The sequence below is a fragment of the Stomoxys calcitrans genome, chromosome 3 (assembly GCF_963082655.1).
Source record: "Stomoxys calcitrans chromosome 3, idStoCalc2.1, whole genome shotgun sequence".
NCBI classification, from domain to species: Eukaryota; Metazoa; Arthropoda; class Insecta; order Diptera; family Muscidae; genus Stomoxys; species Stomoxys calcitrans.
Genome location: NC_081554.1, coordinates 129686516 through 129709709, shown reverse-complemented (window position 1 = coordinate 129709709; position 23194 = coordinate 129686516).

Here is a 23194-nt window from a genome sequence, read left to right as displayed (position 1 = left end):
CCCGATTTGGCTTCTTGAGCCCCTGGAAGCCGCAATTTTTGTCCGATTTGGCTGAAATTTTGCTCGTAATGTTCCGTTATGACTTATGACAACAACTGTTCCAAGTTAAGTTGAAATTGGTCTATAACCTGATATAGTTCCCATATAAACCGATCTCCCAATTTGACTTCTTGAGTCCTTACAAGCCTCAATTTTTATCCGATAAGGCTGAAATTTTGTACATTGGATTCTGTTACGACTTCCAACAACACAAACACGGCCAAAATCAGTCTATAACCTGATATAGCTCGGTGTCTTGATCATCTTTGTTCGGTTCCTAGAAGCGTTAAATTTTGCTGGCTTTACAAAATTTCGGTATGTAGAATAAAATTATGCCCTACAACTTAATTTATTTTGTATACATTTTTAGCAGAATCCATGGTGGTGGGTTCTCAAGATTCGGCCGAACTTAGCACGCTTTTACTTGATATATTTACTATTACAAGCCGTAAATGCAAACGTTGGAGTATATGCGAAAACTGCATTTATTAATTCGGAAAACTAACACCATGCATAAACAAAAGTCCAAGAAACAAAAGGAGAACCACTATCAAATAACATCTTTAAAAAATTAAATTTTTTTGTGTATAAGTAGAAATGTTAATATTAAATGAATTCGTCAATAAAAATTCTGTGGATTATTTGGAATATTGTCATTTACGAATTTATTAAAGGTTCCGGGTTCGTTTACAATGTCTCTTAAAATGTCATGCATGATTTTCGCAACAACTTTATGAAAATGTCATCAACGATTTGTATGAGCTGTCGGCGATATATCGCCAACGATTTAACAAAGTACTATTCTTTTAAGACGTCTTGACGACGCGATTGCTAAGTATATACATAGGTGTAAAATCGATTTCGAAGCGTCATGCCAAAAAATTAGCATATTCTCATATAAAATACATCTAGATATATATGTATCATAAACCCTACCACCTGAAGTCCGGAAATTCTACCAAAGAATCAGGGTCTGGCAGTAAATGGAGATAAAACGAAATGGATAGTATCAACTCCCAAAACGCCTTATACAACCGATCAGATAGTATAAATTGAGAAAGTTTGGAACCACAACTTTGAGATAGTTAGCAACAACATTATCTACCCCTACTCCGCCATAACCGGCGGTGTACCCAATTTTAAAATAAAGCTAAAAATTATACTGGCAATTAGATGCTACTTTGGATTGAGTAATCATTTTAAGCACAAGGCCGCATCTCGGCAGACGAAAATTACACTATACAAAACACGGATATTACCCATGTTATTATATGGTTGTAAGCAGGCACTTAGTCAGGCTCGACCATCCCCCACCAACCTGGCTCCGTCCCTGGTTCCGAGTCATGGGTACTTGCGGACTTGTGGAAGTTGATGAGGCAGTGACTAGAGTGATTGAGAGAAAGATTCTTCGTAAAATTTATGGACTAGTTTGCATTAATGGAGGGTATATCCAAATATAGGCCGATCTAAACCACATTGAACAGGGATGTCGAATAAACGGAAAATAAATGCGCCTTTTTTTTAAGAAATCTTTTCTACAAAATTTCAATGAAATGTTTTTTAAATAAATTTTAATGAAATTTTTCTAAAGACAAAATTTCAGCGTATTATTCTCTAATGACAAAACCTCAGCATTGGCCGGACACCCCTCGAAGTTATTTTTTAAAGACAAAGTTTCTAAAAATTTTTTTCTAAAGACAGAATTTTTATAAATACAAATTCCAATAAAATTTTTTTAATGACGACATTTTAGTGAATTTTTTAAGGAATAGTTTTCAACAAAAATTTCTCTAAATAACACCTGACCACGAGATTATTTATTTCTTTGTTCGTTCCCACGCCACTCATACCCGCCCCTGCCGACCATTAGTTAGGGATGCATACACCCCATAGTCCGAACTGTGGGGGTTAGCAGAGGGATACTGGCTACAGAAATTTAATAGCCAGTTAAACACTGTAGTTAGATCAACATCTAAAGCAACATAGATATTTCGCAACAATAAAAGGACAATAAATGAACAGTCTTCTCTGGCAACTTCTACTACAAACTACAGACGAAGGATAGAATTCTTTATTACATGAATAGGATCGGTGAAGTATATACTGCTATATAATTTATTTTACACATTACACAAAGAGCGAAGCGGATTGTTTAAATCGTAATTAGATCTTACTAAAGGTAGTCTAAGAGGTATTTAATGCCGGAGAGGATGTTAAAATCTAATTCGCCAGTTAAGAATTGGGAATCAATCACAATAAACGGCCCTAAGCATCGAGCGCCACCTTCCGAGCTTTGGTAAGTCAATAAGTCTCAAGCAGCTCTCGTAGGGGGGAAGAAATTCAGCTGAATTCCATGGTAAGCCACTAAGCGCAAAGAGAAAAAAATTGTACCTGGACTGATTCAATCCTATCTAAGTAGCACTTGTAGAATGGGTTCGAAACCGTATTCCAATGTAGGCCAGACTAAGCTTGTAAACAAACGTTTGGTCAAAAAAGGACCATCAAACTCCTTGGACCACCGTCTTATAAAACCCAACAAAGACGTTGCCTTATTGATGCACGAGTCGATGTGCAAATTAAAACGTAATTTACCATCCAATATAACAATATTAGTAAATGAATCTACGTTATCCAAAAAAAAAAAAAAACAAAATTATGAAAAAAGATAAATTCTTGCACTTCTTAAGATTAAGCGCCATTCCATTAACACTGCACCAGTCCACCAGAGAGTGTAGATCGCTCTGCAAGCTCAGTGACCAATCTGGAGAATCCAAATTACAAAACAACTTCACATCAACTGCGAACATTAAATCCTTGAGACTTAATACAATAACTGATGGAAGATAATTCAATTAAAGAAAGAACAGCAATGAACCTAAATGTGAAACACCAGAATAAGCAGTTATATCCTTGGAAAGGATATTATTAAAGTAAACCTTCTGTGTACGGTCTTGTAAATAAGAAGCTATCCAATTGAAAAGAACAGATGGGAAACCCATCATGTCAAGTTTAAACAATAATAAATCATGCACCACAGTATCGTATAAATTACATCTATCAGAAATCTGTTTACAAACCCATCATATGTATGACACGTCAGTTCTTATAGGTTAGTCAAAGTCGACCTCTCCTTAACAAAGCCTTGTTGGTAGGGTAGAGTAATTGGTGTGACAAAATGGGATATCCTACGAGAAACCAGAAGTTCGAACAGCTTTGGTATTGCACTGAAATACACAATACCCCTATAATATTCAGTTATTCATCTGCTACCATTTTTATGTAAATGAAATATATAACTTGACTTCCAGGAATGAAGAAAATATTCAGAAGATAATGAATCATTGAATATGGCCGTAAGTAGCCTATATAACTCGTAATCACAACATTTAAGTATTTTCGCCGGTACACCATCCGACCCTGGTGTCTTGCAATAATACGTTGGAAATAATTCAACCTATTAATGTCATAAGTATATGTGAACCCGAATACAATTGACTATTACTACTTTGGATAAAGTCTGCAAACATATCGCATATCCCGAACCTTCCTCCTAGAATTCACATTATAAAAGCTACTGGGATTACTGTCACGACAATTCCTCATTCGAACAAGATAATCAGAATAACATAACATCTCATATTCTCAGTGTTGTACTGAGCCCTCGCTCTCGAATAATTGATATAATTCAATGAAGTACTACATAGACAGCTCTATTCTTGGGTTTTTTTTTTTGTCGTTATTGGGTTAATTAAATTTTTTTAAATACCAAACCGCATTTTTTCGAAAGATAAAATTTTTGTCATCGTTTTGAACGAAAAGTTATTAAATGTTTCTTTAAGCCAAAAACTTCACGGATTTTTCTTGCCAAAAGTAAAAAAAAAATTGTAAAAATTGTAAAAATTGTACTGAAAGAAAAACATTTAACAAAAATTTTCCAAGAGATAATTCTATATGAATTTTCTCTTTATTCTCATTTTATTATTTTAATTGAAATTTTATTTGTAGAAAAAATATTATTAACATGCTAAGTTCGGACGGGCCGAATCTCATATACCCTCCACCACGGATCGCATTTGTCGATTTCTTTTCCCGGCATCTCTTATTAGGCAAAAAAGGATATAAAAAAAGATTTGCTCTGCTATTAGAGCGATATCAAGATATGGTCCGGTTTGGACCACAATTAAATTATATGTTGGAGACCTGTGTAAAATGTCAGCCAATTCGAATGAGAATTGCGCCCTTTGGGGGCTCAAGAAGTAATATAGAGAGATCGATTTATTTGGGAGCTGTATCGGGCTATAGACCGATTCAGACCATAATAAACACGTATGTTGATGGTCATGAAAGAATCTGTCGTACAAAATTTCAGGCAAATCGGATAATAATTGCGAGGCTCAAGAAGTCGAGATCTCAGATCTGTTTATATGGCAGCTATATCAGGTAATGAACCGATTTGAACCTTATTTGACATGGTTGTTGAAAGTAAGAATAAAATACGTCTTGCAAAATTTCAGCCAAATCGGATAGGAATTGCGCCCTCTAGAAGCTCATGAAGTCAAATCCCCAGATCTGTTTATATGACAGCTATATCAGGTTATGATTTAAATTTGGCACAGTTGTTGGATATCATAACAAAATGCTACGTGCAAAAATTTCATTCCAATCGGATAAGAATTGCGCCTATCAGGTTATAAACCGATTTGCACCATACTTGGCACAGTTGTTGGATATCATAACGAAACACGTAGTGCAAAATTTCATTCCAATCGGATAAGAATTGCGCCTTCTAGAGGCTCAAGAAGTCAAGACCCAAGATCGGTTTATATGGCAGCTATATCAAAACATGGACCGCTATGGCCCATTTGTAATACCGACCGACCTACTCTAATAAGAAGTATTTGTGCAAAATTTCAAGCGGGTAGCCTTACTCCTTCGGAAGTTAGCGTGCTTTCGACAGACATACGGACGGACGGACGGACATGGCTAGATCGACATAAAATTTCGCGACGATCAAGAATATATATACTTTATGGGGTCTCAGACGTATATTTCGAGTAGTTACAAACGGAATAACGATATTATTGGGGTGCCCAAAAAGTAATTGCTGATTTTTTAAAAGAAAGTAAATGCACTTTTAATAAAACTTAGAATGAACTTTAATCAAATATACTTTTTTCCCTTTATTCTAAAGCAAGCTAAAATTAACAGCTGATAACTGCAATTACAGTCAACGCCGACTATATGAAAAATCCTCAATTACTTTTTGGGCAACCCAATAGTATACCCCCCATCCTATGGTGGAGGGTATAAAAATATGTTCTCAAATGAAATATTTTGCTTGTTTGTCTGAGAAACTTTTCCAACGAATAAGTATGATCTACTTTATATGAAAATCAATTTGTGTTTGTTTGTTTGTGTGTTCCTTATAGACTCATGGTCCAGTGGTGAAAATAGGGTACTTCATTTTTAAATAGGACGTATTTGCTCACCAAGACCATTTGGGTCTTCAAGGCAGTGGAGCTCGATATTGATAGTTTTTGGGGCCCATATCCCAAACCGGACATATTTGCTAACTTTTGCAATAAGGAGTTTAAATGAAAGGTATTTGAGTCAAGAAAACGAATTTGATATCTAATTTCGAAGTCTCGAGTATATAGATAGATGAGAATAGTGCACGATGCTGATATATTTTCAGGGCTTAATGTTTGGGGGACCACCCCATTACCCAAGACACCCCTAAATCGGGCATATTTACTGACCATGTTAAAGTGGGTTTTATATGAAAGGTATTGGGGAGTAGAGCACGAAATTGATACCCATTTTCCGGACCAATTTTTTGTGGGTCTACCCCTTTCCCAAAATAGACCACAATCAGCGAGTATTTACTGACCATCGCAATATGGGGCTTAAAAAAAGGTATTTGTGAGGCCTTTTTTCTCCTCATAAACCCAAAATGTGGCTCAAATTAAAAGTAGTTGAGATTAGAAAACTTATTTGATAACCAATTTTAGGGCCAAGTGTTTAGAGGACGCCTCACCATAGGGTGATTTAAACCAATGGCAATATGGGGTTTAAAAAAATGGCATTTTAGACAAGAGCATAGGGCCAAGTGTCTAGGGGAACACCTCACGCCCGAAAACAATGATAAATCGGACATCATGAGAATATCGGGCGGAAATAAATTCTTTTTAGAATGGCATTAAAAGCACTTATATTGTTATATTGTAAGTCAAGCGATATGCATATACTATTTTCGAAGCAGGATATTTCATTTAAAGCTGTTTAATTGTCGAAAATAAATATTCAAGGGAACATTTTGTTCCATATAAAGTAAAAGAAGTGGCAGCGAAGCGGACCCGTTTAAGTAAGCTAAGGATAACAATTTTAAAACTCCGAAATGATCATCTATATTAATTTACATCTTAAAATAATTCTTTCAAATCAAAGCATTTCGTTTTTATACCCATCACCATAGAATGGGGCTATACTAATCTAGTCATTCCGTTTCTAACAACTCGAAATACTGATCTGGGACCCCATAAAGTATATATATTCTGGGTCGTCTCGACATTCTGATTCGATCTAGCAATGTCCGTCCGTCCGTCCGTCTGTCGAAATCACGATAGTGGTCGAATGCGTAAAGCTAGCAGCTTGAAGTTTTGCACATATTTTGCATATATTTCTAATTGATGAAAGTCATTGGGTATTGCAAATGGGTCATATCGGTTCAGATTTAGATATAACTCCCATATAAACCGATCTCCCGATTTGACTTCTTGAGACCTTGGAAGTAGTCCGATTTAGCTGAAATTTTGCACATAGTATTCTGTTATGACTTCCAACAACTGTGCCAAGTAAGGTCGAAATCGGCTAAGAACCTGATATAACACCTATACAAACCGATTCCCTATTTGACTTCTTGAGCCCCTGGAAGCCACAATTTTTGTCCAACTTGGCCGAAATTTTGCGCATAGTGTTCTGTTATGACTTTCAACAATTGTGCCAAGTTCAGTCTAAATCGGTCACGAACCTAATATAGCTTCCATATAAATCGCTCTCCCGATTTGACTTCTTGATTTTATCCGATTTTGCTGACATTTTGGCATAGTGTTCTTTTATAACTTCCAACTACTGTGCTAAGTACCGTCCAAATCGGTCTTTAACCTGATTTAGCTCCTATATAATCTGATCCAACGATTTGACTTCTTGAGCCCCTGGAAGACGCAATTTTTGTCCGATTTGGCTGAATTTTTGCGTTGTGACTTCCAACTGCTGTGCGAAATACCGTCAAAATTGAACTATAACCTGATATAACTCCCATACAAACCGATTTCCCGATTTGACTACGTGAACCCTTACAAGCCGTAACTTCTGTCCGATTTGGCTGAAATTTTGCACAAAGTGTTCTGTTATGACTCTTAACAACTGCGCCATGTACGGTCCACATCGGTCTATAACCTATAACCAGATATAGCTCCAATATTTAAGCAAAATCCATGATGGTGGGTTCCCAAGGTTCGGCCCTGCCGATCTTAGCATGCTTTTTCTTGTTTTTTTTTTTTTTTTTTTTTGGACCTCCATAATTTACAATACAGTACTTAAGGCAATTAATACGCAGGTCATAGTGATTAAGGGACGAAAATTTTAATATAAATTTGTTAGTTCTGTTGGCTTTGACCGTAGATATGACCAAAGTGAAATATTATTTAAAACATTTTATAATTTACTTTTTGAAATTCTGATTTTCTTCCAGCAAAATCATTAAAATGAAAAGATTTTGCGAATGATGATATCCCTAATTGCTATTTACAAAAATCTGTGATGAAATTCGTCGAGTCAAATTGCATGATTACAAAAATTCGAAACTTCCTAATGGTGGTCATTAAGTTCGTGTATCACAGTGAAATACATATGCTTTCCACGAATACTTTTTTAAAAACTAAAACATACCATTTAAACTAAAATTTTGTGATAGGGCATTCCCATTCCCTAAAGAAAAAAATAAAAAAGTCTTTTTGCTTCAAAATCTATTATTTACAGAAGTAATCGTACTAAATATTAATTGTCACTGTAAAACTTAATACCCACTTTAAATGAGGAAATGTGTTCTATTTATGAGAGCAAGTTTTATATTACACTTACGTTTGCCGCTAGATCATTTGTCATCAATTAGTGAAATGTCATCGATTAGGGAAAGAAAGGAATAAGTATACAACTACATTAACGTAGAAGTCTCTTTGGGTTTTTGATTTTTAGTTCTACCACCTTTCCTTATTTTGTCTTCAATAAATTAGGAAAACTTTAGGAACTATAACAACTAAAAGCGTGCTAAGTTCGGCCGGCCCGAATCTTATATACCCTCCACCATGGATCGCATTTGTCAAGTTCTTTCCCGGCATCTCTTCTTTGGCAAAAAAGGATATAAGAAAAGATTTGCTCTGCTATTAGGGCGATATCAAGAAATGGTCCGGTTTGGACCACAATTAAATTATATGTTGGAAACCTGTGTAAAATGTCAGCCAACTCGAATAAGAATTGCGCCCTTTGGGGGCTCAAGAACTAAAATAGAGAGATCGATTTATATGGGAGCTGTATCGGGCTATAGACCGATTCAGACCATAATAAGCACGTATGTTAATGGTCATGAGAGAATCCGTCGCACAAAATTTCAGGCAAATCGATAATATTGGGTTGCCCAAAAAGTAATTGTCGGTAATATAGTAGTAATATAGTCGGCGTTGACAAATTTTTTCAACGGCTTGTGACTCTGTAATTGCATTCTTTCTTCTGTCAGTTATCAGCTGTTACTTTTAGCTTGCTTTGGAAAAAAAGTGCGCGAAATTTTGTTTACATTTGTTTGTTTGGCGTCAATTTTAATATGGGTACCACATGTATTGAAAGAAATTCATTTAACAAACCGAATCAACGCTTGTGATATGCACCTTAAACGCAATGAATTCGATCCGTTTTTAAAACGAATCATAACTGGAGATGAAAAATGGATTGTTGACAACAACGTTAGTCGAAAACGATCATGGTCCAAGCATGGTGAACCAGCTCAAACCACTTCAAAGGCTGATATCCACCAAAAGAAGGTTATGCTGTCTGTTTGGTGGGATTGGAAGGGTGTGGTATATTTTGAGCTGCTTCCAAGGAACCAAACGATTAATTCGGATGTTTACTGTCAACAATTGGACAAATTGAATACAGCCATCAAGGAGAAGCGACCAGAATTGGTCAATCGTAAAGGTGTCATATTCCACCAGGACAACGCTAGACCGCACACATCTTTGGTCACTCGCCAAAAACTGGGTGAGCTTGGCTGGGAACTTTTGATGCATCTTGCACCATCAGACTACCATTTATTTCGATCTTTGCAGAACTCCTTAAATGGTAAAACTTTCGGCAATGATGAGGATATAAAATCGCACTTGGTTCAGTTTTTTGCAGATAAAGCCCAGGAGTTTTATGAGCGTGGAATACTAATTTTGCCAGGAAGATGGCACAAGGTTATCGAACAAAATGGCAATTATATATTTGATTAAAGTTTATTCTAAGTTTTATTAAAAATGCATTTACTTTCTTTTAAAAAATCCGCAATTACTTTTTAGGCAACCCAAATCCCAATCCCAAATCGGTTTATATGACACCTATATCAGGTTATGAACCGATTTGAACCTTATTTGACAGAGTAGTTGAAAGTAAGAATAAAATACGTCATGCAAAATTTCTGCCAAATCGGATAGGAATGGCGCCTTCTAGAAACTCAAGAAGTCAAGTCCCAAGATCGCTTTATATGGCATCTATATCAGGTTATGAACCATACGTGGCACAGTTGTTGGATATCACAACAAAATACTTCGTGCTAAAATTCATTCAAATCGGATAAGAATTTCGCGCTCCAGAGGCTCAAGAAGTCAAGACCCAAGATCGGTTTATATGGCAGCTATATCAGGTTATGAACCGATTCGAACCGTACTTGGCACAGTTGTTGGATATCATAACAAAATACTTCGTGCTAAAATTCATTCAAATCGGATAAGAATTTCGCACTATAGAGGCTCAAGAACTCAAAACCTAAGATCCGTTAATATGGCAGCTATATCAAAACATGGACCTATATGGCACATTTACAATACCAACCGACTTACACAAATAAGAAATATTTGTGCAAAATTTCAAGCGGCTAGCTTTACTCCTTCGGAAGTTAGCGTGATTCCGACAGACAGACGGACGGACAGACGGACGGACATGGCTAGATCGACATAAAATGTCACGACGATCAAGAATATATGTACTATATGGGGTCTCAGACGAATATTTCGAGTAGTTACAAACAGAATGACGAAATTAGAATACCATGGTATAAAAATATGATGAAAATTATAAACATATACGACAATACTTGGATGCAATTTTTACCAGACACCTTTACCATCAAAAACGGATTTTCGATCAATTTTAATTAAGTTCAAAGAAGAAAGAGCGACATCATTTAAATAGAATATAAATGCTTCTTCGCAAAAACTGGTCAAAATTTATTTTTGGAAATATTTAATAATTATACAATAGTTGCATAATGTTTTCAGTTTGATTGCGTAAAATTTATGGAAATAAAAGTCATTTAAGACCAATAGACCGACACAAACAATAATCCGTTGAAATCTAAAGCTTGTTTGAGAGTAAAAATGAGCGCAAATGAAAAAATTTAATCAAAATACTAAAGCTGATTCGCCGAAACTTTCAAAAGGAAGAAGCAAACCGAGTTGAGACTCAATGTCTCAAACTTCAGCAAAATCGAACAATAGATGTGGCTTTTATGGGCCCCAAACCTAAAATCGGCAGATCGGTCTTTATGAGGGCTACATCGAGATATAGTCCGATATCTTCATTTTTAAACAGTGTAGCGTGATTTTAACAGACGGAGGTGTGGACCGACATGGCTAAATCGTCTAGATTTTTACGAGATTAAGGATATATTTTCTTTATAGGTTCGGAAATGGATATTTCGATGTGTTGCAAACGGAATAACAAAATGATTATACTCCCATTCTTCGGAGGTGGGTATAAAAATATATATATTTACTTATCCCCTTTTGTTTGGTTTGAGGACATATGTGAACAAGTAAGAGCGTCCTAATCTTATATACCCCCTCCACCATGAATCGTATTTGTCCAGTTCTTTGTGAGGTATCTCTTTTTAGGCTCCACCATGAATCGTATTTGTCCAGTTCTTTGTGAGGTATCTCTTTTTAGGCAAACCACGAATAATGAATAAGAATTGTTATGCTATTGGCGATGTATTAAGTTATAGTCCGATTCGGGCTATAAGTGAATTGAATGTTGAAGATCATAGCAGAAGTCATTGGATAATATTTCAGCCCATTCGGATAAGAATTGCGCCTTGGAGGGGCTCAGGATGCATAATCGGGAGATCGGTTTATATGGGAGTTGTATCAGGCTATAGATCGATTTAGACCATATTGGGCATGTATGGTGAAGGTCATGGGAGAAGCCATTGTACCAAATTTAAAAATCGGATAAGAATTGCTCCCTCTAGAAGCTTAAAAAGTCGAGATCCCAGATCGGTTTATATGGAATACATCATGCACAATTTCAGCCAAATCGGATGAGAATTGCACCCTCTTGTGGCTCAAGAAGTCATGATCCAAGATTAGTTTGTATGGCAATTATATAAGGTTATGGGCCGATTTGAAGCATACGTAGCACAACTCTTGAAAGTGACACCAAAACACCTTATGCAAAATTTTAGCCAAATCGGATAATAATTGCTCCCTCTAGAAGCCTAAGAAATCAAGATCCTAGATTTGTTTATATGGTAGCCATATCTGGTTATGTACCGATTTAAACTATACTAAACACAGTTGTTGGAAGTCATTACGGAACACCTCGTGTAAATTTTCAGCCAAATCGAATGAGAATTGCGCCCTCTAGTGGTTCAAGAAGTAAAGATTCAAGATCGGTTTATATGGCAGCTATATCAGGTTATGAGTTGATTTGAACCATATTTTCACAATTGTACAAAGTTATACCAAAAGTGCACTAAGTGCAAAATTTCAGCCAAATCGGATAAGAATTGCGCGCTATAGATGCTTAAGAACTGATTTAGCCAAGTCCGTCTGCCTGTCTATCTGTGTAAAGCACGCTAACTTTCAAAAGAGTAAAGCTAGCCACATGCATTTTTCTACAAATACATCCTATTAGTGTAGGTCATTTAGGATGGTAATATTTTTAGCAAAACCCATTGTGGTGATTATTTAAAGTTCGACCCGGCCAAAATTAAACCGTTTTATTTTGTTCTACTTAAAATTTGTGTAAATTCATATAATCGGATATTGTCCGGCTGTAGACCATAGGGTACTCTGTTTCTATTAGAAATAGAAAAACAAAAACCCTTTGTTAAAGTTAAGCCTAGTACTGGCCTCGACTTTTCTTCCGAACAACTGTCAAAACGCATTATAAAAAATGATGAAGAAACTGCGAACTTCTTCCGTAGAAGTGGTACTAAGTTCTATGAGCAAAATACCAGCGACATGTCGCTGCGCCAACACAAATTTCTCTTCAATTAATTGCAATTTCGCTTGATACCGCAACAAACTCATCAGTGGGATCTTGTCAAAAGGAACTAGTTTGAAACTATGCTCGTAAGAGTATTTTAATTTTGAAAAGAAAAGCAATCCAGGAGACCAGTCAAATGCTATTACAAAACAAAAACACATATTCTGCCTAACTATAAAAAATTGGCTTTTTGTCTTTCTATTTGTAATCTTTCTATTGTAAGAGAACCCTATGGTCTGCATCCGGTCAATATCCGATTGTATGAATTTGTGCATGACCGATTTAGTGCAAAACGTTTTATTTTTGTTAATGTTCACGAATATTTTAATGAATTCCGGGAATGCATAAAAATGAAAAACTGTTTTTTGTGAATTCATTCAATTTCTAGATGAGCCGTAGAAGTGCCTTGTGTTATATGATTCTATTGATCTAAAAACCAGCTGCCGCTAAATTTGAAAATAAAGACATTTCCATTTATTTAATTATCCACAGACAGTTGAAACGACAAAAACTAAAAATCGAAATTCATTTTCAAAATTGAGAAATAACATAAGATAATAAATAATTTGCTATGAATTTGGGTAAAAGTTGCTCCGTCATCCCAAACCCATTGAATGCTTGTGGCGTAAAAAGCAACAACTGTAACAATTCGCTCTGACACAACCTATATGCAGGCACCTGAAATAACTAAACACAAGTCATGGCATCCTCATCGATCTTGCGATTATAGTTTTCTTATTTTGGGAGGCTCATACTCGACCGTTTATGAAAGGTGATCAAGGTGGCGGCTTAAATCAAAAGCAGGCCGCTTACTTTACTTTTTTTTTCATTAAGTCTTCAAAATTAAGATTTGACAGGTTTCCATGATACGAGTGATTGCTTTGATTCCTTTTTTCTCAAATCATACAATTTGATTGTTTGTTCTATTTGTTACAGTGTGAGCTGCTGCGACCGCTGCTGAATGTGATTTAACAATTTTTGAGTCCATTGTTGGCTTACCAAAGAATGGTTTTGGAAAGAAAAAAGAGCTTGGCAGCATTATTGCATTATTGTGAAGTAAAGTGGCAGCTACTGTAATGGTCATGAAACTGAAACTGATTATATTTTGTTTTTTTTTTTTTCTTGGGTGGAGATTTAAGGCTTTGTTATTCCATGCTTGTCATGGCTAACAAATGATCGACTTCCTTAAAAATGTCGAGTCATTACAGTAGCATTAGTCGCGCTTATCACAAAGGGCGTTAAAGACATTTGCTCTTGTGTTCTTTTGGTCATGATGATGGATGTGTTATTAGACAAATGAGAGTAAATGAAGTAGTGAAGAAAAATTTTTCGTTTCATTACGCAGATACGGATGTTTCTGACAAACAATCAAATGCAAGAATTGAAAAAATGATTTGGAAGTTATTTAGTTAGAAATCCCGCATTTCAATAGTAGGAGCAAAACCTTTCTCTTCTAAGAAAGTGAATTAGACAATATTCAAATCATATTAGGTGGGGCGGCTCCCAGACACTTGGTCCCAAATATTTAAGCTAGATTCGTAGTATACTCCCCAATACCTTTAGTTTTAGAACCAACTTGTTTTGTTGGACAATAATGTCCGTTTTATGGATTGGACCGTTTGGGCTATAACATATATACTCTTCTTCCAAATACCTTTTATTTGATATCCATAATAACCCAATCGGTAAGGATGTCTTGTTGGGAGATTTTTTGGGGTTAGCTGACTCCCTGTCACATAGAGCTTAACTTTAATTCAAATTCATACTCCTCTCTTAAACACCTTTCATTCTATACCCATATTGCCCCAATCGGTAACAATATCCTTGTTAGGCAGTTTATGGGCAACAATACAACAAAACAAAAGACAATACTAACTTCTTCTTAGTAGCGTTAACGCTAAATCTACACTTCTCCTTACACAGGAAACATATTGACTTAAATTTGGCCAAATAAACATGGTATTAGCTTATAAAAATATTTTTTTAAAAAAAGTGATTAATTGCTTCGATAGTTATTGACATTGAAATTCTATTAGCCATTGAACTATGACATGAGATTGGTTAAAAGACTAAAGGTCAGCTTATCCTCTTGTAAATGTACCGTAAATGTAGAAGAACGTGTTAGCTGTTTAAAGTTTAGCAAATTTTTTATTGCACGAATAAAAATTGTTGTTTGATAACATAAACGGTAAGTACGTATCTGTTTCTACAAAAAGCAAGATGGTAGTGTGTACTCTTTCACACACATGTAATGCGAATTGAAGTCCATACCCTGCAAACATTTTCTGTCGTGCGAGTCACTAAATCTGCACTCAAGGAAGTTGAAGACAATCTCAGGCGATATAATTTTTTACTTCAATTAGTGTCTCGGTACGGGAGAAAACGTGCCACTTGGCGATATAAAGCCTTAAGTGACTAAATAGAGACTAAACAAGTAAAGCGTGCTAAGTTCGGCCGGGCCGAATCTTATATAACCTCCACCGTGGGTCGTATTTGTCGACTTCTTTTCCGGGCATCTCTTCTTAGGCAACAAAAAGGATATAATAAAAGATTTGCTCTGCTTTAGAGCGATATCAAGATATGGTCCGGTTTGGACCACAATTAAATTATATGTTAGAGACTTGTGTAAAATGTCAGCCAATTCGAATAAGAATTGCGCCCATTGGGGACTCAAGAAGTAAAATAGAGAGATCGATTTATATGGAAGCTGCATCAGGCTATAGACCGATTCAGACCATAATAAACACGCATTTTGATGACCATGAGAGGATCCGTCGTACAAAATTTCCGGCAAATCGGATAATAATTGCGACCTCTAGAAGCTCAAGAAGTCAAGGCCCATTTACAATACCAACTGACCTACACTAATTATAAGTATTTGTGCACAATTTAAAGCGGTTAGCTTTACAGACAGACGGACTGACATGGCCAGATCGACATAAAATGTCACGACGATCAAGAATATATATACTTTATGGGGTCTCAGACGAATATTTCGAGTAGTAACAAACAGAATGACGAAATTAGTATACCCCCCATCCTATGGTGGAGGGTATAAAAATGATTAAAATTCGATTGTCAACGTCAACGATCTAGACATGTCCGTCCGTCTGTCCGTCTCTCTGTTGAAATCACGCTACAGTCTTTAAAAATAGAGATATTGAGCTGAAATTTTGCACAGGTTCTTTTTTTGTCCATAAGCAGGTTAAGTTCGAAGATGGGCAATATCGGACTATATCTTCATATAGCCCCCATATAGACCGATCCGCCGATATAGGGTTTTAGGCCCATAAAAGCCACATTTATTATCCGATTTTGCTGAAATTTGGGACGGTGAGTTGTGTTAGTCCCCTCTACATCCTTCGTCAATTTGGTTCAGATCGGTCCAGATTTGGATATAGCTGCCATATAGACCGATCCTCCGATTTGGGGTCTTAGGCCCATAAAAGCCACATTTACTCTCCGATTTTGCTGAATTTTGGGACAGTGAGTTGTGTTAGGCCCTTCGACACCCTTCATCAATTTGGCTCTGATCGGTTCAGATTTGGATATAGCTGCCATATAGACGGATCCTCCGATTTATGGTCTTAGGCCCATAAAATCCACATTTATTATCCGATTTTGATGAAATTCGGGACAGTGAGTTGTGTTAGCCCCCTCCATATCCTTCGTCAATTTGGTTCAGATCGGTTCAGATTTGGATATAGCTGCCATATAGACCGATCCTCCGATTTAGGGTCCTAGGCCCATAAAAGGCGCATTTATTGTCCGCTTTTGCCGAAATTTTGGGCAGTGAGTTGCGCCAGGCCTTTCGATATACATCTGTAATTTGGCCCAGATCGGTCCAGATTTGGATATAGATGCCAAATATACCGATCATTCGATTTAAGGTATTGGGCCCATAAAAGGCGCTTTTATTGTCCAATTTCGCCGAAATTTGGGACAGTGGGTTCTATTACGCACTTCAAAATCCCCCTTCAATTTGGCTGAAATCAAGTAAAATTTGGATATATCTGCCATAAAAACCGATCCCCGATTTATATCCTGGTGCCTAGGAGGCCACCGTAGCGCAGAGGTTAGCATGTCCGCCTATGACGCTGAACGCCTGGGTTCGAATCGTGGCGAGACCATCAGAAAAAAAAATTTTCGGCGGTGGTTTTCCCTTCCTAATGCTGGCAACATTTGTGAGGTACTATGTAAAACTTCTCTCCAAAGAGGTGTCGCACTGCGGCATGCCGTTCGGACTCGGCTATAAAAAGGAGGCCCCTTATCACTTTACTTTCAATATACGTATCAAATGTGGTCTGAATCGGTCTATAGCCTAATACAGCTCCCATATAAACCGATTTTCCCATTTTTTCAGCCTCCTTGGAGCACAATACCTATCCGATTTGGCTGCAATTTTGTACTATGATTTCTACTATAGTCTTCAACAATCAATTCATGTATGGTTCGAACCAGACTATAACTTGATATAGCTCCAATAGCATAACAATTCTTCTCCATTATTCTTTGTTTGCCTAAAAAAAAAAATATCGGGCAAAGAACTCGACAAGTGCGATCCATTGTGGAGGGTATGTAAGATTCGGCCCAGCCGAACTTAGCACGCTCTTACTTGTTTGGTTTATTTATACCATAACGAAGACAGCAGATCATAATACAAAACCATAGTGGAGATGTGCGAAAATCGCTTTTTATAAAATTGCTTATCAAGAAGTCAAGATCTCAGATCGGTTTATATGTCAGCTAAATCATGTTATGGACCGATTTGAACCATTCTTGGCACAGTTGTTGGATATCATAGCAAAACACGTCGTGCAAAATTTCATTCCAATCGGATAAGAATTGCGCACTCTAGAGGCTCAAGAAGTCAAGGCCCAAGATCGGTTTATATGGCAGCTATATCAGGTTAAGGACCGATTTAAACCATTCTTGACACAGTTGTTGGATATCATAACGAAACACGTCGTGCAAAATTTCATTCCAATCGGATAAGAATTGCGCACTCTAGAGGCTCAAGAAATCAAGATCGGTTTATATGGCAGCTATATCAAAATATGGACCGATATGGCCCTTTTACAATACCAACCGACCTACACTAATAAGAAGTATTTGTGCAAAATTTCAAGCGGCTAGCTTTACTCCTTCGGAAGTTAGCGTGCTTTCGACAGACGGACGGACAGACGGACGGACGGACATGGCTAGATCGACATAAAATGTCGCGACGATCAAGAATATATATACTTTATGGGGTCTCAGACGAATATTTCGAGTAGTTACAAACAGAATGACGAAATTAGTATACCCCCATCCTATGGTGGAGGGTATAAAAATGATTAAAATTCGATTGTCAACGTCATTAATAAAAATAAATATTTTTTTTTTTTGCCTAATGTTTTTTTTTCTTACCTGTTCGAGTGAGGCTTATTTTTATACCCTCCACCATAACATGGGGGGTATACTAATTTCGTCATTCTGTTTGTAACTACTCGAAATATTCGTCTGAGACCCCATAAAGTATATATATTCTTGATCGTCGCGACATTTTATATCGATCTAGCCATGTCCGTCCGTCCGTCCGTCTGTCTGTCGAAAGCACGCTAACTTCCGAAGGAGTAAAGCAAGTCGCCTGAAATTTTGCACAAATACTTCTTATTAGTGTAGGTCGGTTTGTATTGTAAATAGGCCATATCGGTCCATGGTTTGATATAGCTGCCATATAAACCGATCTTGGGTCTTGACTTCTTGAGCATCTAGAGCGCGCAATTCTTATCCGATTGGAATGAAATTTTGCACGACGTGTTTTGTTATGATATCCAACAACTGTGCCAAGTAGGGTTCAAATCGGTCCATAACCTGATATAGCTGACATATAAACCGATCTGGGATTTTGACTTCTTGAGCCTCTAGAGGTCGCAATTATTACCCGATTTGCCTGAAATTATGTACTACGGATCCTCTCATGACCATCAACATACGTGTTTATTATGATCTGAATCGGTCTATAGCCCGATACCCGATACTGTTTGTAACTACTCGAATTATTCGTCTGAGACCCCATAAAGTATATATATTCTTGATCGTCGCGACATTTTATGTCGATCTAGCCATGTCCGTCCGTCTGTCCGTCCGTCCGTCCGTCCGTCTGTCCGTCCGTCCGTCCGTCTGTCTGTCGAAAGCACGCTAACTTCCGAAGGAGTAAAGCTAGCCGCTTGAAATTTTGCACAAATACTTCTTATTAGTGTAGGTCGGTTGGTATTTTAAATGGGCCATATCGGTCCATGTTTCGATATAGCTGCCATATTCACCGATCTTGGGTCTTGACTTCTTGCGCCAATACAGCGCGCAATATTTGTACGATGTGTTTTGTTATGATATCCAACAACTTTGCCAAGTATAGTTCAAATCGGTAGATGTTTTGATATAGCTGCCACAACCGATCTTGGGTCTTGACTTCTTGAGCCTCTAGAGTGCGCAATTCTTATCCGATTGGAATGAAATTTTGCACGACGTGTTTTGCTATGATATCCAACAACTGTGCCAAGAATGGTTCAAATCGGTCCATAACATGATTTAGCTGACATATAAACCGATCTGAGATCTTGACTTCTTGATAAGCAATTTTATAAAAAGCGATTTTCGCACATCTCCACTATGGTTTTGTATTATGATCTGCTGTCTTCGTTATGGTATAAATAAACCAAACAAGTAAGAGCGTGCTAAGTTCGGCTGGGCCGAATCTTACATACCCTCCACAATGGATCGCACTTGTCGAGTTCTTTGCCCGATATTTTTTTTTTTAGGCAAACAAAGAATAATGGAGAAGAATTGTTATGCTATTGGAGCTATATCAAGTTATAGTCTGGTTCGAACCATACATGAATTGATTGTTGAAGACTATAGTAGAAATCATAGTACAAAATTGCAGCCAAATCGGATAGGTATTGTGCTCCAAGGAGGCTGAAAAAATGGGAAAATCGGTTTATATGGGAGCTGTATTAGGCTATAGACCGATTCAGACCACATTTGATACGTATATTGAAAGTAAAGTGATAAGGGGCCTCCTTTTTATAGCCGAGTCCGAACGGCATGCCGCAGTGCGACACCTCTTTGGAGAGAAGTTTTACATAGTACCTCACAAATGTTGCCAGCATTAGGAAGGGAAAACCACCGCCGAAAATTTTTTTTCTGATGGTCTCGCCACGATTCGAACCCAGGCGTTCAGCGTCATAGGCGGACATGCTAACCTCTGCGCTACGGTGGCCTCCTAGTGGCAGCAGGATATAAATCGGGGATCGGTTTATATGGCAGATATATCCAAATTTTACTTGATTTCAGCCAAATTGAAGGGGGAGTTTGAAGTGCATAATAGAACCCACTGTCCCAAATTTCGGCGAAATTGGACAATAAAAGCGCCTTTTATGGGCCCAATACCTTAAATCGAATGATCGGTATATTTGGCAGCTATATCCAAATCTGGACCGATCTGGGCCAAATTACAGATGTATATCGAAGGGCCTGGCGCAACTCACTGCCAAAATTTCGGCGAAAGCGGACAATAAATGCGCCTTTTATGGGCCTAGGACCCTAAATCGGAGGATCGGTCTATATGGCAGCTATATCCAAATCTGAACCGATCTGAACCAAATTGACGAAGGATATGGAGGGGGCTAACACAACTCACTATCCCGAATTTCATCAAAATCGGATAATAAATGTGGATTTTATGGGCCTAAGACCTTAAATCGGAGAATCCGTCTATATGGCAGCTATATCCAAATCTGAACCGATCAGAGCCAAATTGATGAAGGGTGTCGAAGGGCCTAACACAACTCACTGTCCCAAAATTCAGCAAAATCGGAGAGTAAATGTGGCTTTTATGGGCGTAAGACCCCAAATCGGAGGATCGGTCTATATGGCAGCTATATCCAAATCTGGACCGATCTGAACCAAATTGACGAAGGATGTAGAGGGGACTAACACAACTCACCGTCCCAAATTTCAGCAAAATCGGATAATAAATGTGGCTTTTATGGGCCTAAAACCCTATATCGGCGGATCGGTCTATATGGGGGCTATATGAAGATATAGTCCGATATTGCCCATCTTAGAACTGAACCTGCTTATGGACAAAAAAAGAACCTGTGCAAAATTTCAGCTCAATATCTTTATTTTTAAAGACTGTAGCGTGATTTCAACAGTGAGACGGACAGACGGACGGACATGTCTAGATCGTCTTAGATTTTTACGCTGATCAAGAATATATATACTTTATAGGGTCGGAAATGGATATTTCGATGTGTTGCAAACGGACAAAATGTATATACCCCCATCCTTCGGTGGTGGGTATAAAAAGAATCTGTGCAAAGTTTCAGTAATTTTATACGTGGTGTTTTGGTATCACTTCCAACAACTGTGCTAAGTATGGTTTAAATCGCTTCATAGCTATCATAAAAACCGTTAATGGATCTTGAATTCTTGAGCAGCTAGAGGGCGCAATTCTCATCCGATTTGGCTGAAATTAAGCATGAGATGTTTGTTATGACTTCCAACATTTGTGCTTAGTATGATTTAAATCAGTACATAACCTGATTTAGCTGCCATATAAACCGATCTGAGATCTTGACTTCTTGAGATCGATTGATTCTATAGATCAATTGAGACAATATTAGACACATGCGTGTCTAATATGGTCTGAATCGATCTAAAGCTTGTTTTGGGTCCCATATAAACCGATCTCCCGATTTTGCTTCTTGAACCCCTACAAGTCGCGAATCGGACTATAACATTTTTTTTTATTTAGATACAAAAGATACGAAGAATGAAGAATAATTTTCAATGGTTTTTTATTTAAGTTTATTTTGGACTATTAGGGATGGGATGTTTAACGACTGTTTGGTTCCAAAACCAATAACGCTTTGGTCCTGCGAAAAGTAACAGATTGTTACTAAGGCCAAAGTACGGAACCTCACTAATCTTTTCATATTTCATCCATACAATGCGTCATTGCTGAAGGATGTCGAGGGGACTAACACAACTCACCGTCCCAAATTTCAGCAAAATCGGATAACAAATGTGGCTTTTATGGCCTAAGACCCTATATCGGCGGATCGGTCTATATGGGGGCTATATGAAGATATAGTCCGATATTGCCCATCTTAGAACTGAACCTGCTTATGGACAAAAAAAGAACCTGTGCAAAATTTCAGCTCAATATCTCTATTTTTAAAGACTGTAGCGTGATTTCAACAGAGAGACGGACAGACGGACGGACACGTCTAGATCGTCTTAGATTTTTGCGCTGATCAAGAAAATATATAAAGGGTGATTTTTTTGGAGTTAGGATTTTCATGCATTAGCATTTGACAGATCACGTGGGATTTCAGACATGGTGTCAAAGAGAAAGATGCTCAGTATGCTTTGACATTTCATCATGAATAGACTTACTAACGAGCAACGCTTGCAAATCATTGAATTTTATTACCAAAATCAGTGTTCGGTTCGAAATGTGTTCATTCACCGTAACGTTGTGTCCAACAGCATCTTTGAAAAAATACGGTCCAATGATTCCACCAGCGTACAAACCACACCAAACAGTGCATTTTTCGGGATGCATGGGCAGTTCTTGAACGGCTTCTGGTTGCTCTTCACTCCAAATGCGGCAATTTTGCTTATTTACGTAGCCATTCAACCAGAAATGAGCCTCATCGCTGAACACATGAATGAACACATTTCGAACCGAACACTGATTTTGGTAATAAAATTCAATGATTTGCAAGCGTTGCTCGTTAGTAAGTCTATTCATGATGAAATGTCAAAGCATACTGAGCATCTTTCTCTTTGACACCATGTCTGAAATCCCACGTGATCTGCCAAATACTAATGCATGAAAATCCTAACTTAAAAAAAATCACCCTTTATATGGTCTGAAACGATCTATAGCCTGATACAGCACCCATATAAACCGATCACTCTATTTTACTTCTTGAGCCACAAAGAGCGGAATTCTTTTTAGAATTGGCTAAATATTTGCGCAGTGGCTTCTACTATGGTGTCCAACATTCACCTCAATTATGTTCTGAATCGGACCATAACTTTATATATCTTCAATAGAAGATATATAAAGTATATATATTCTTGATCAGCGTAAAAATCTAAGACGATCTAGACATGTCCGCCCGTCTGTCCGTCTGTCTGTTGAAATCACGCTACAGTCTTCAAGAATTGACATATTGAGCTGAAACTTTGCACAGATTCATTTTTGTCCATAAGCAGGTTAAGTTCGAAGATGGGCTATATCGGACTTAACTTGATATAGCCCCCATATAGACCGATCCACCGATTTAGGGTCTTAGGCCAATAAAAGCCACATTTATTATCCGATTTTGCTGAAATTTGGGACAGTGAGTTGTCTTAGGCCCCCAACATCCTCCGTCAATTTGGCTCAAATCGGTCCAGATTTGGATATAGCTGCCATATAGACCGATCCTCCGATTTAGGGTCATAGGACCATAAAAGCCACATTTATTATCCGATTTTGCTGAAATTTGAAACAGTGAGTTGACTTAGGCCCTTC